Source organism: Myotis davidii, unplaced genomic scaffold, assembly GCF_000327345.1.
Source record: "Myotis davidii unplaced genomic scaffold, ASM32734v1 scaffold18, whole genome shotgun sequence".
In the NCBI taxonomy this organism is placed as follows: domain Eukaryota; kingdom Metazoa; phylum Chordata; class Mammalia; order Chiroptera; family Vespertilionidae; genus Myotis; species Myotis davidii.
Window position 1 is genome coordinate 3,673,665 of NW_006292696.1, and position 10,381 is coordinate 3,684,045.

Below are 10,381 nucleotides of genomic sequence, written 5' to 3' on the forward strand. Positions count from 1 at the left end.
GAGTTAGAAACATCGATGGGAGAGAAACATTGATCAGCTGCCTCCTGCACACCTCCTACTGGGGATGTGCCCGCAACCAAGGTACATGCCCTTGACCGGAATCAAACCTGGGACCCTTCAGTTCGCAGCCGATGCTCTATCCACTGAGCCAGACCGGATATATTTTTTATGGAGAGAGAGAGAGAAGAGAGAGAGAGAGAGAGAGAGAAAGAGAGAGAGAGAAACATCGATGTGAGAGAGAAATATCAATTGGTTGTCTCCTGTACATGCCCATCCAGGGATCAAACCCACAATCTACATATATGCCCCGACCTAGAATCAAACCCACAACTTTTTGGTGTACAGGATGATACTCCAACCAACTGAGCCACCCATCCAGAGTACCCCTTAAGATTCTGCTTGAATAAAGAGAAGTGCTGCCTTTATGTAAACTACCAACACAGTTCAACCCCCAATGTGACAGGTGGACAAACTAAGGCCAAGAGGTAAATAATGAACGTCACAACATGAGTTAGTACAGATCTAATTCTAGAAGCCAGTCAGTACTCCAGTTCTCTGTCCTCAACACTTTGCCTGCTGTATCCTGCTGGTCCTCTGTGTGTTGAATGTAATAAACCCCAGAGTCAGGCCAGGAGCTGACATATAGGCTGTGTGACTTATACCAATACCCTGTCAGTACAACAAAGTGCTTATGTTTCAATTAGTGACATATGCATATGTATGCCAGAAAGAAATACTCTGTCATGCATATGCATATATTATTAATTATGCAACATGCTTTCTTACATTTATATTTTCATAGCTTTTTATAGCATTAATTACTTCATTAAATGGAAAGAAAATGTAAGGGATGACATAAACAGGCCTTACTGCCAGTAGGTAATCAAGTGCTAAGTGGCACGGGCTGTCTATGTGTCAATTAAACAACTTTTTTCAACCCTGTGTCTTTGATAGTTGACACATCCACTCACTGTGATTTCTGTTATGATGCTGGAGTCTCTATGGCAGTGGTTCTCAACCTGTGGGTCACGACCCCTTTGGCAGTCGAACGACCCTTTCACAGGGGTCGCCTAAGACCATCCTGCATATCAGATATTTACATTACGATTCATAACAGTAGCAACATTACAGTTATGAAGTAGCAATGAAAATAATTTTATGGTTGGGTAACAACATGAGGAACTGTATTGAAAGGGCCAGAATGTTGAGAACCACTGCTCTATGGTGTCAGGTGCCCAGAAGCCCTGAGAAAGTGAGATTCGGTCCTATCTTCTGGGTGTGGGGAAGTGTTGGACATGGAGAGCTGAGTTATAACTACACTTGAGTTTCAGCTAGCTGTGTGATGCTGAGCAACTCAATTCCTTTTCTGGTCTTACTTTTTCTTTGCCTCAAACAAAATGGATTAAGTGTCTTGACCAAGAAATGAAAGATGACAAGAAACCATTTGAAAGGTTGAATGAGAGTTAGAAGCCAGGAGGACAGAGAATCTAAGTCATATGGACCACAGTGACTCACTTCTCAATACTCCTCTTTCTGTTCCAACCCTGGAGGTCTGCAGCCATACTGAGCTTCCTTCTGTTCCTTCAACATGCCATGTTTTCTTCATCCTTGGAACCTCCCCATGTTCTCTTTCCTCTGCTTGGGCCACCCCTGCACCTTTTACTGGTCTTCAGATCTCTCATAACCCTAAGTTAAATCCTCCTGGTATATACCACCTTTGCTGCTTCTCCTCTGATGAAAACACGCAACAGACTTCATTGTAATTATTATTCAGTATCTGCCTTTCTTGATAGATTGAACCTCTGTGATGGCAAGAACTGTGTCCATTCAGTTCTTGGCCATAACCTCAGGGCCTAACTGCTCAAACATTTACTGAAGGACTGGTTTCTAGAAAGAACATACACTATGCTTCTGTTTCTATGAAATTCTAAAAAACAAAAACTAACCTATCATGACAGAAAGCAGATCTGTGATTGTCAGGGAACCTGGGATGAGGGGAAGAGAGAAATGACAAAGAGGCACCAGGAAACTTTTAGGGGTAATGGATATATTTACTATTGTGCTAGGGGCAGGGGCCTGACAAAAAAGAATTACTAAGTAGGCTGAGGGGCAGGGACCATGGGAAAGAAAAATGGCTAGTTATCTCGCTAGAAAAGCAATGTGTTATGATTGAACCCAGGCAGGTGTGACCCTGCTCATAAATTTTATGTAAACTTTTTACCCTGCCAGTACCAGGAACGGCTAATGAACCGCTTTGCAGTTTGTTTTTTCTTTTTTTAAAAAATACTTTGTAGTGTTGCAGATAAAAGGTCTTGCTGTACTCTTGGTCTGCACTGCAAGCTGTGGACTCTTATGGGAAGGACACGGCTAGCAGTCAGCTGATCAGCTTAATAAAGGCTCTTAAAATTTTAATTCTGAGTCGGTGGTCTATCTCGCTGAGCTAACCCATAACACTATCTTAATTGTGTGATGATTTCACAGGTGTATACAAGTATCAAAAATATCAAATTGTACACTTATTGTCTACCAATTATAACTCAATAAGGCTGTAAAAAATTAAAGCATAAAAGAAGAAAATGGTATTATAGGGAAAAAGGATGGATTGATTGGTTAAGAAACTGAATATTTCAGAGGACTAAAAAAGGTCAGAGTGAGAAATACTTATTAGAATGGAGTGTTCTGAGGTACCTGGGGTCCTCAGTTAAATCAGTGGGTGGAAACCCCATAACAGTGAACAGGGTTTCCAGGTGGCTATTTGTCTCCCTGGTCATTCCACAGAACAGGGCATCCCCCCCCACACACACATACACACCTCGCCCCTGTGGCTCCCCACATCGGTGCATTAATATGATAAGGACATTTTTCTTGCAAGGAATAGAAATCACCCTGTACTAGCTTGGCAAAAAGAGGGACATTATTACAAAGATAAAGGAATGCCTGAGAACACCCAAGGCCGAATGCCATTCCTGGACATTAGGGAAAGCCTGGAATAAAATGTGTGCAGGAATCCAGGAGTGACTCAGTCTCTAGTCCTTGCTCTTTCTTCTTGGTATCTCTGCTTCTCTCTCTCTCTCTCTCTCTCTCTCTCTCTCTCCAAATTAGATTTGGGGACTCCTCAGTTAACTCAAAAAGCCTAAAGGTACCCCATGGCTCCCAGGTGGCTGCAGCCCACCAGCACAGGTGAGCAGTCGCATTTAAATCACAAAGCAATCAACTAAAGACCTTGTATGCATATATGCATAACCCATGGACACAGACAATAGGATGGTAAAGTTCTGGGTGGGGGCGGGGGCAGGCTGGAGGGGGTCAATGGGGGAAAAAGAGGGACATATGGAATACTCTGAACAATAAAGATTTTTTAAAAAATCACAATGCTAACATTCCAGAAGAGCAAATGTGATTGGCCCAGCTGAAACATGGGGTCCCCCTACCTGCTCAACTTTGGCTGATGAGGCAAGTCACTTAAATGACACATAGCTGTTTGGGACTCGTTTCTCAGGTGGGGGAAATTGGGGGAAAGATTTTTAGAGAAAGGGAGAAATGGTGATTTGGACACTCTAAATTTCTCTATTAAAGGTTATTATTGGGATCAACCAGATATGCAGAGTGGGAATTAGACTCTCCCATTTGCAGATAACAAACTTGAACCCAGAATAGTTCATTCATCTTCCCCAAGCCACATAGTGCAAAACAGAGTGCAAGGCTCCAGATTTTGAACTCTGAGCCCCACTATACTTACTGGAACACCAAAAAGTATTCTCAAGCAATCCTGCTCTCAAGAAAGATTCTAAATCTCATTTGAACTCAAGTGTAAATGAATGCAAATAGCTTGAGGCACTATCCAAACATTGAGAAAAGAAAGTGGAGAGGAAGGGAGATGAATTTATCAGTTAGCAGAAACCAAAGCTTTAAGCTGAAAAATACTATACTGTACTAATAGTGATATTTAAGGCATCCTTTGGTGCATATGTATTTTTAAAGGGACATCAGTCCATTCTGAAGCCCATGAACTACATTAAACAGAAAGTAGTAAGTGTACTATTTTTTGAACTAGCTGTTTCTTTCTTTACTCACAAGGTCTTAAAGGAGGCAGAGTGTACTTGGTAAAGCTACTATTTAAAAGAGTTCTGACTCCAGGTACTTCCAGCTTGTTGTATCTGAAATCTACCAAGAAGACAGCCTGTTTTTTAGTGCCTGCTTCAGTCCAACCCATCAAATCAAAGAAGCACAAATAGTTCAGATGGTTGAGAAATAAACAACGGCTCCTTGTGTGGTCACTTCAGGTGACCAAATCTGGATACACCCTGCAAGGAAGCCACGGTGATGGAGGGGCCAGGAAACCAACAGTGGTTCCTGGAGTGGAGGCAAGGTGAACTGCTTCCAACCTGCAGACAAAACAGGCTAGAAACTACCTTTTTCATCCCAAATATCCAGTTCATTGCTGGCCCAAACAAGATGCCAATGAATCATAGCTAACCATGAACTGCAGGTCAACTGTTTACAAGGCATTGTGCCAAGCGCTATACAAGCAACTTCTCATTTAATCCTCACAGTGATGGGAGGGAAGGACACGTAATAAGAATAGAGCCACAATAATTATTGATTAATAATTATTCACTTTACTAACTATAGATGAGAAGTTTTCATACAGATCCTGGGAAACTGTAGGATGAAACAAAGCTGTGAAAAAATAAGATGCCTCCATGGGTCCATTACTCAGAAAAGAAATACATTTTGAGAACAGACCAAGGACAGGACATGCTTTGATTTGGTTGCTGTGCCCCAACCCTGACCCCCTCCAGGAGTTTTTCTCAGGAACGCTGACCATTCTCTGGTCCCAGGAACAGGCTGAGCTGTTTATAACATCATAGAAGATTAGCTACCTTGTTATTGGACTTTGAGCTCCTGAAGGCCAGACTACAGACCCTACTCTCCCCTTTCCATGTTATACTTGTAGCGCGAAGCTGCATGTAGCTATCTTCTCCCTCATGAGTATATAATCAGCCAACTAGTGAGCGGGGGTCAGAGCAGAATTTCCAGGGTAACCACCTGCTCTCCTCATACTGCCGGCATTATTGGAATAAACACTTATATATGATTCAACCCTGTCTCTGACTAATTTGGCTCAAGTATTACAGGTGGCCTCAGACCCATTGTGTCTGGTTTCGACAGCACCCCTTGGAGGTATGATTATCCCCATTTAATGGATAGGGAAAGGGAAGCTCAGGGAGCTAATGCAGGTTGCCCAGGGTCAACTGCTAATAAGCCTTAAAGGTAGTCTGCAAACTCAGACATTCTGCTTCCAGAGCCCATGCTCTAAATGTGAGTTAGGTGAACAGTTAATAATCATACTGGTTACCTTTTGGCAAGCTTGGCTTTGACACTTAATGCTTTAAGCTAAGATCTGGGCCATCTCCATAGTGACCAAGGGCTCCTTGAAAAATAATGCCCATCCTTTCTCACTCCAGATGCCCCAGCAGAGGTCCACCAGTGGCTGAGCATTTCTGGTGGCATTTTGAAGAGAAAATAGCTCAGGTCTCTGCTATCCTGGGTCTACCCAATAGCCCAGGTGTGGAGATTCCTCCTGAACAACATAACTGTCTTATTTTTCTTGTTGTCATTGTTTAAAGTCAGAATAAGAGAAAATCCTCTCTCTTGCTCTGGCTGCTCAGTGCAGGGGATCCTATAGCACCGCAGAGCCTGTGACTGCACATCCCCAGCCTGTCCCTTGAGGCCCTCATTTTCAGGGTTCTAATCTAATCCTCACTCATTCAGCTTCCTCTGGTGAGGTCACAGCCCCTTGCTGCCACTTGAACTTCCACTGGGGGAGATGACTTCAGAGCCTTGAGAGGCTGAAGCTGAGTCAGAGAGGGAGCCCTTGGAGGCCAGTGCAGGGGTGACAAAGCAGGAAGGAAGGGTCAGCTTTAGAGAGTGCAAGGAGGCTATTCTCCTGGGGCATCAGGAGCTGGGGGCCCAAAAGGAGGAGGGAGTCCGCCATGGCAAAAGGACCTCCTGACACTTTAAAGCCTCATAGGGGTGAGTTAATTAAATGTTTGACTAAATAGAGCAGACTAATTTTTTAAAAAATAAACTTTTATTGATTTTAGAGAGGAAGGGAAAGGGAGAGAGAGAAACATCAATGATGAGAGAGTCATTGATTGGTCGTCTCCTGCATGCCCCACACTGGGGATCAAGCCTGAAACCTGGGCATGTGCCCTGACCAGGAATTGATGCATGACCTCCTGGTTCATAGGTCAACAGTCAACCACTGAGCCACGCCAGTCAGGCTTGCAGGCTAATTTTTAAGTTGATAATTTTGTATTGCCCTCAAATGATGTTATAAATATCAAATTGGCTCTTGGCAGAAAAAAACATTCCCCACCCCTGCTTTAAAGTGAAAGGGTTTGTGGAGAAAGTCAACTGGTGTTCCATCTCCTTTTCTTCCCATAGTTTTCTAGTTTTGGGTTGCAGTGCCCTCCCTGCTCAATCCAGATCTGCTTGGTTCAGGTAGAAAGTGTTATACACAAATAGTGGTTAGTTTTCTGTAGAAAATGTTATAAATGAATAATGGTTAGTTTCCCAGATGAACTCACCAAAGCCAGCTTGACATTTACTATAGTTGAAATACTATACTTTTGCCATAAAAGTAATAGAAGACAATACTGTAGAATCAGAATTTATCTCTTTTAAAAAACTATATAATTTTAAATATGGTTTAGAGTCCATGAACTTCATGGAATCATTGGCCCTATCTGGGAGCCTCATCTCAAGAGTTAAAGGCAGGAATCATTCATTGCCTTTTGCCTGATTTCAGGGGTAGGGAGAAGTTGGGGTGGGGAGATTTTTGACCTCCAAAGAGTGATGAACATCATGGGAAGCAGATACTGGCAGCGCTGAGTAGGGGGAAGTGATCTTGGCTTGAGACCTTCTTCTACCACTGAATAGTTGTGTGTCCTGAGGTTAGTGCTTTCTCTTCCTCTGTTAATCTCATCACTTGCTGAATAAAGAGAGCTGACAACACTGTTTCCACAGATTTCCTGGGGAAACACATGGAACTTCATTTGGTGCATGGCAAAGGCTTTAAAGGCTAATAGACCAAGGTGTGCCTCCCCTGTAAAACAGGGTTTACCACAGTGCTACAGGGCTGGGTATTATTATGTGGAAAGTACTTAGAACAGTGTGCTTTATATGATGGCAGCTGGTAGCTGATATTACTGACATTATTATGTTACTGTCCTCACTTTCCCCAAGGAGGCTTATTCCCTTCTGTCATGCCTGCCCTCTTTTCAATTCTTCAAGAGCCAAGAAGCCATTTCTGCTTGGCTTTGGATATGGGAATGATGGGGGAGGGAATGGTGACCAGCTCAGAGCAGGCAGGGACTGGCTTGGGCCACTGGGGATGTGGATCTACCCCAGCAATAACATAGGATGGAAGGAGGGTGGGAGCAGGGGATGGGGTTCAGAGAATGCTTCATCTGAAGGTTAATACCAGAGAGAAACAGGAAAGAGAAGGGAGAAATACAAAGTGAGGAGCAGAGGAGGGGAGAGTTAAATTTTATTTAGGGGATCTCTGTTAAGGACACTGAGGAAGTTCATACATACTCTGGTTTGTTTTTATTCTTCTATAAGATTCTCTCCACCATCCCACTGTCAGGCAGCATGCAGGCTAACTATTTGACCTTTGTGTCTGTTATGCTTAAATATCACCTCAGAAGTCTTTAGTGGAAAAATTACCACACGAGCTATGGATTGGTGGGCAGATCTCATTCTCCAGGGACTCCTTCTGCCTCTGCTAAAAGGTGAGTCTAAATTAGGCCCCTTCCCTTGTGTTTCTATGGATGGTAGTTTTCATAGCTGCTACTTGAACCCCTTTACTTGAGCCCTGTGCCAGGTCTCATTGTGACAGGATATGTACAAAATCCGTCATGCAGTCAAACTTTGGTTTCAAGTCTCTGATCTTCCACTATCAGGTCAAATGAGTTCACCTTTCTGAGATCTCGTTTTATTTGTAAAATGAAGGTGTTTGTCTCTACAATCTCAGAATGTCCTTCCAACTTTACATTCTACCTGTTTCTCTTCCACATAAGAGGTACCCCACTCCTAGCCCTTATTTTAATTCTGTCTGATTTTGTCTTAGAGTCATAAAGGAGAAGCTAGAGATTAGGCAAGTGGCAAAATTTAATATGAGGAGTATGCTAGTCAATTATGTTTTAAGACTTCTGACAACTTAAAATCTTCCTTTGGTCGTGGGGGTACATGGGGACTATAATAAGCACCATAATTACTGATTGGCCTCAAAAAAAAGCTACCAGATGTGGGGAGAGAAATATTGATTCATCTTCTTTTTCAAGACACATTTCTTTTAAAGCAAACTCCAGTCTTGTACATGTTTCCTGAATGGCTTCTTAGAGGCCTTTCCTATAATCCTGTCACTGAGCTACTGTGGGACAGAGTTTTTAATATGAGGATTCATGGGCTAGGTCACCTCTTAGCCATGGGCCCTGAGGCTAAGTCCTTTATCTTTTCAAAATTATGGTGCACATTGTCAAGGGCCTGTCCAACAAATTGGTGGGCATAGCCCTTGAGATAGTATAGGTTAATGGTAAGGAGAACCAGCCTTGAGAACCAAGCAGATCTAGTTTGAAATCGAAATCCTGCCTCTACATAGTTATATAAGCTTGGGCAAGTAACTTAACCTTTCCAACCCCCTCTTCCCCACCTATAAACAGAATAATCAGGGCTCCTACTTCATGGGGTTGCTATAAACATCATGCAACATGAGGCAGGTATGCAGTCTGGCACATAGTAAGTATTCAAAAAAATTAGCTTTTATATATTATAGCCATGATTCTTACCCTCTAGGGGGCTGAAAAATCAAATGGGAGGGGCTAAGTGAAATATCAGTTAAAAGCAGTAAGAGATAAGTAACACTCAGGGAGTCCAAAATAGGTGTGGGAAGGCAGTGTGGAGAAGATAGGAAATGAATGGCATCTTAAAAAATTCAGAAGGTAAAGGAAAGGAAGGCTATTTTGCAGGGAAAGTGAGATAAAGGCCATCTCTTCACTTTTTAACAAGTATTTATTGAGAACTTACTTTGTGTTAGACCCTCTCCTTAGCACTGGAGTGAACAAGATACATTCTAGTAATGGGTCAAATGATAAACCAATAAATACATAATGTATTGAGATATCAATAAACACTGCAAAGAAAAATGAAGCAGGGTAAGGGGAAGAAAAACCATGGCAGGAGGTGGGGTGCTATTTCAGAGACCTTTGGACAGAAGCCTGAATGAAGGGAGAGAGAGGAGCAATGTGGATTTCTGTGGGCGGAGCTTCCTAGGCAGAAGAAGAACAAAGGTCTTGAGACAAGGGAAGAGGGTGCAGGAAATGGGGTTCAAGAGGCAGCCAGGCTTTGGAATTTATTCTAAGCATGTGTGAAGCTCCTGGATATTTAAGACCTGGGGAGAAACAGAATCTGACTTCTGTTCTGATTTTAAAAGTTTCACCCTGGCTACTATACAGGGAACAAATTATGTTGCCATGGTGGTGGGCGTGGGGGCAGAAACAGCGTAAAAATAAAGTTGTTAAAGTTTGCTATGGGTCAGAGAGAGATGAGGGTGGCATGAATGACTTGTAGAGATGGTGGAAAGTGGTTGGATTATGGCTGTAATTTGCATCCTGACAACTAGGTGAATGTAGGTCATTAAGGGAGGTGGGAGAAATGAGGAGAGGAACAGGTTGGAGGACAGTAGAATCAGAAGTTCATATATCTCTGATGGAATAGGGTGTGGGGAGCTGACATAGATTCCACAGATTGGTAAATTGAGCTATGGGACAAGATTTCAGAAGTAGATGGCAACCACACAGAAGGCCCCTGATGCTAGGCTGAACCTGGACTCCAACCACTAGGCAAGAACAATGTTAAGTGAAACAAGTCAGACAAGAGAAAGACAAATACCATCTGGTTTCACTTATATGAGGAATCTAAACAACAACAATAATAATAACAAAAACGAACTCAGAAACAGAAAACAAAGAGATGGTTTCCAGATGGGAGGGGTGGGGAGGATGGGTGGAAAAGATAAAAGGGAATATAGTCAATAATATCATAATAAGTTTGTACAGTGACAGATGATTTCCAAAACTGGTGAGATAATCACATTGCAAGGTACAAAAATGTTGGACCACTATATTGTACACCTGAAACTACTATCCTATCTAATAATAGACAAACATGGTAATTAACCATACCTCCGACACGCTTCCCATTGGCTAATCAGAGCGATATGCAAATTAACTGCCAACCAAGATGGCGGCCGGAAGCCAGGCAGCTGAAGCGAATAGGAGGCTTGTTTGTTCCAGTTACGGAGGAAGCCAAGGTT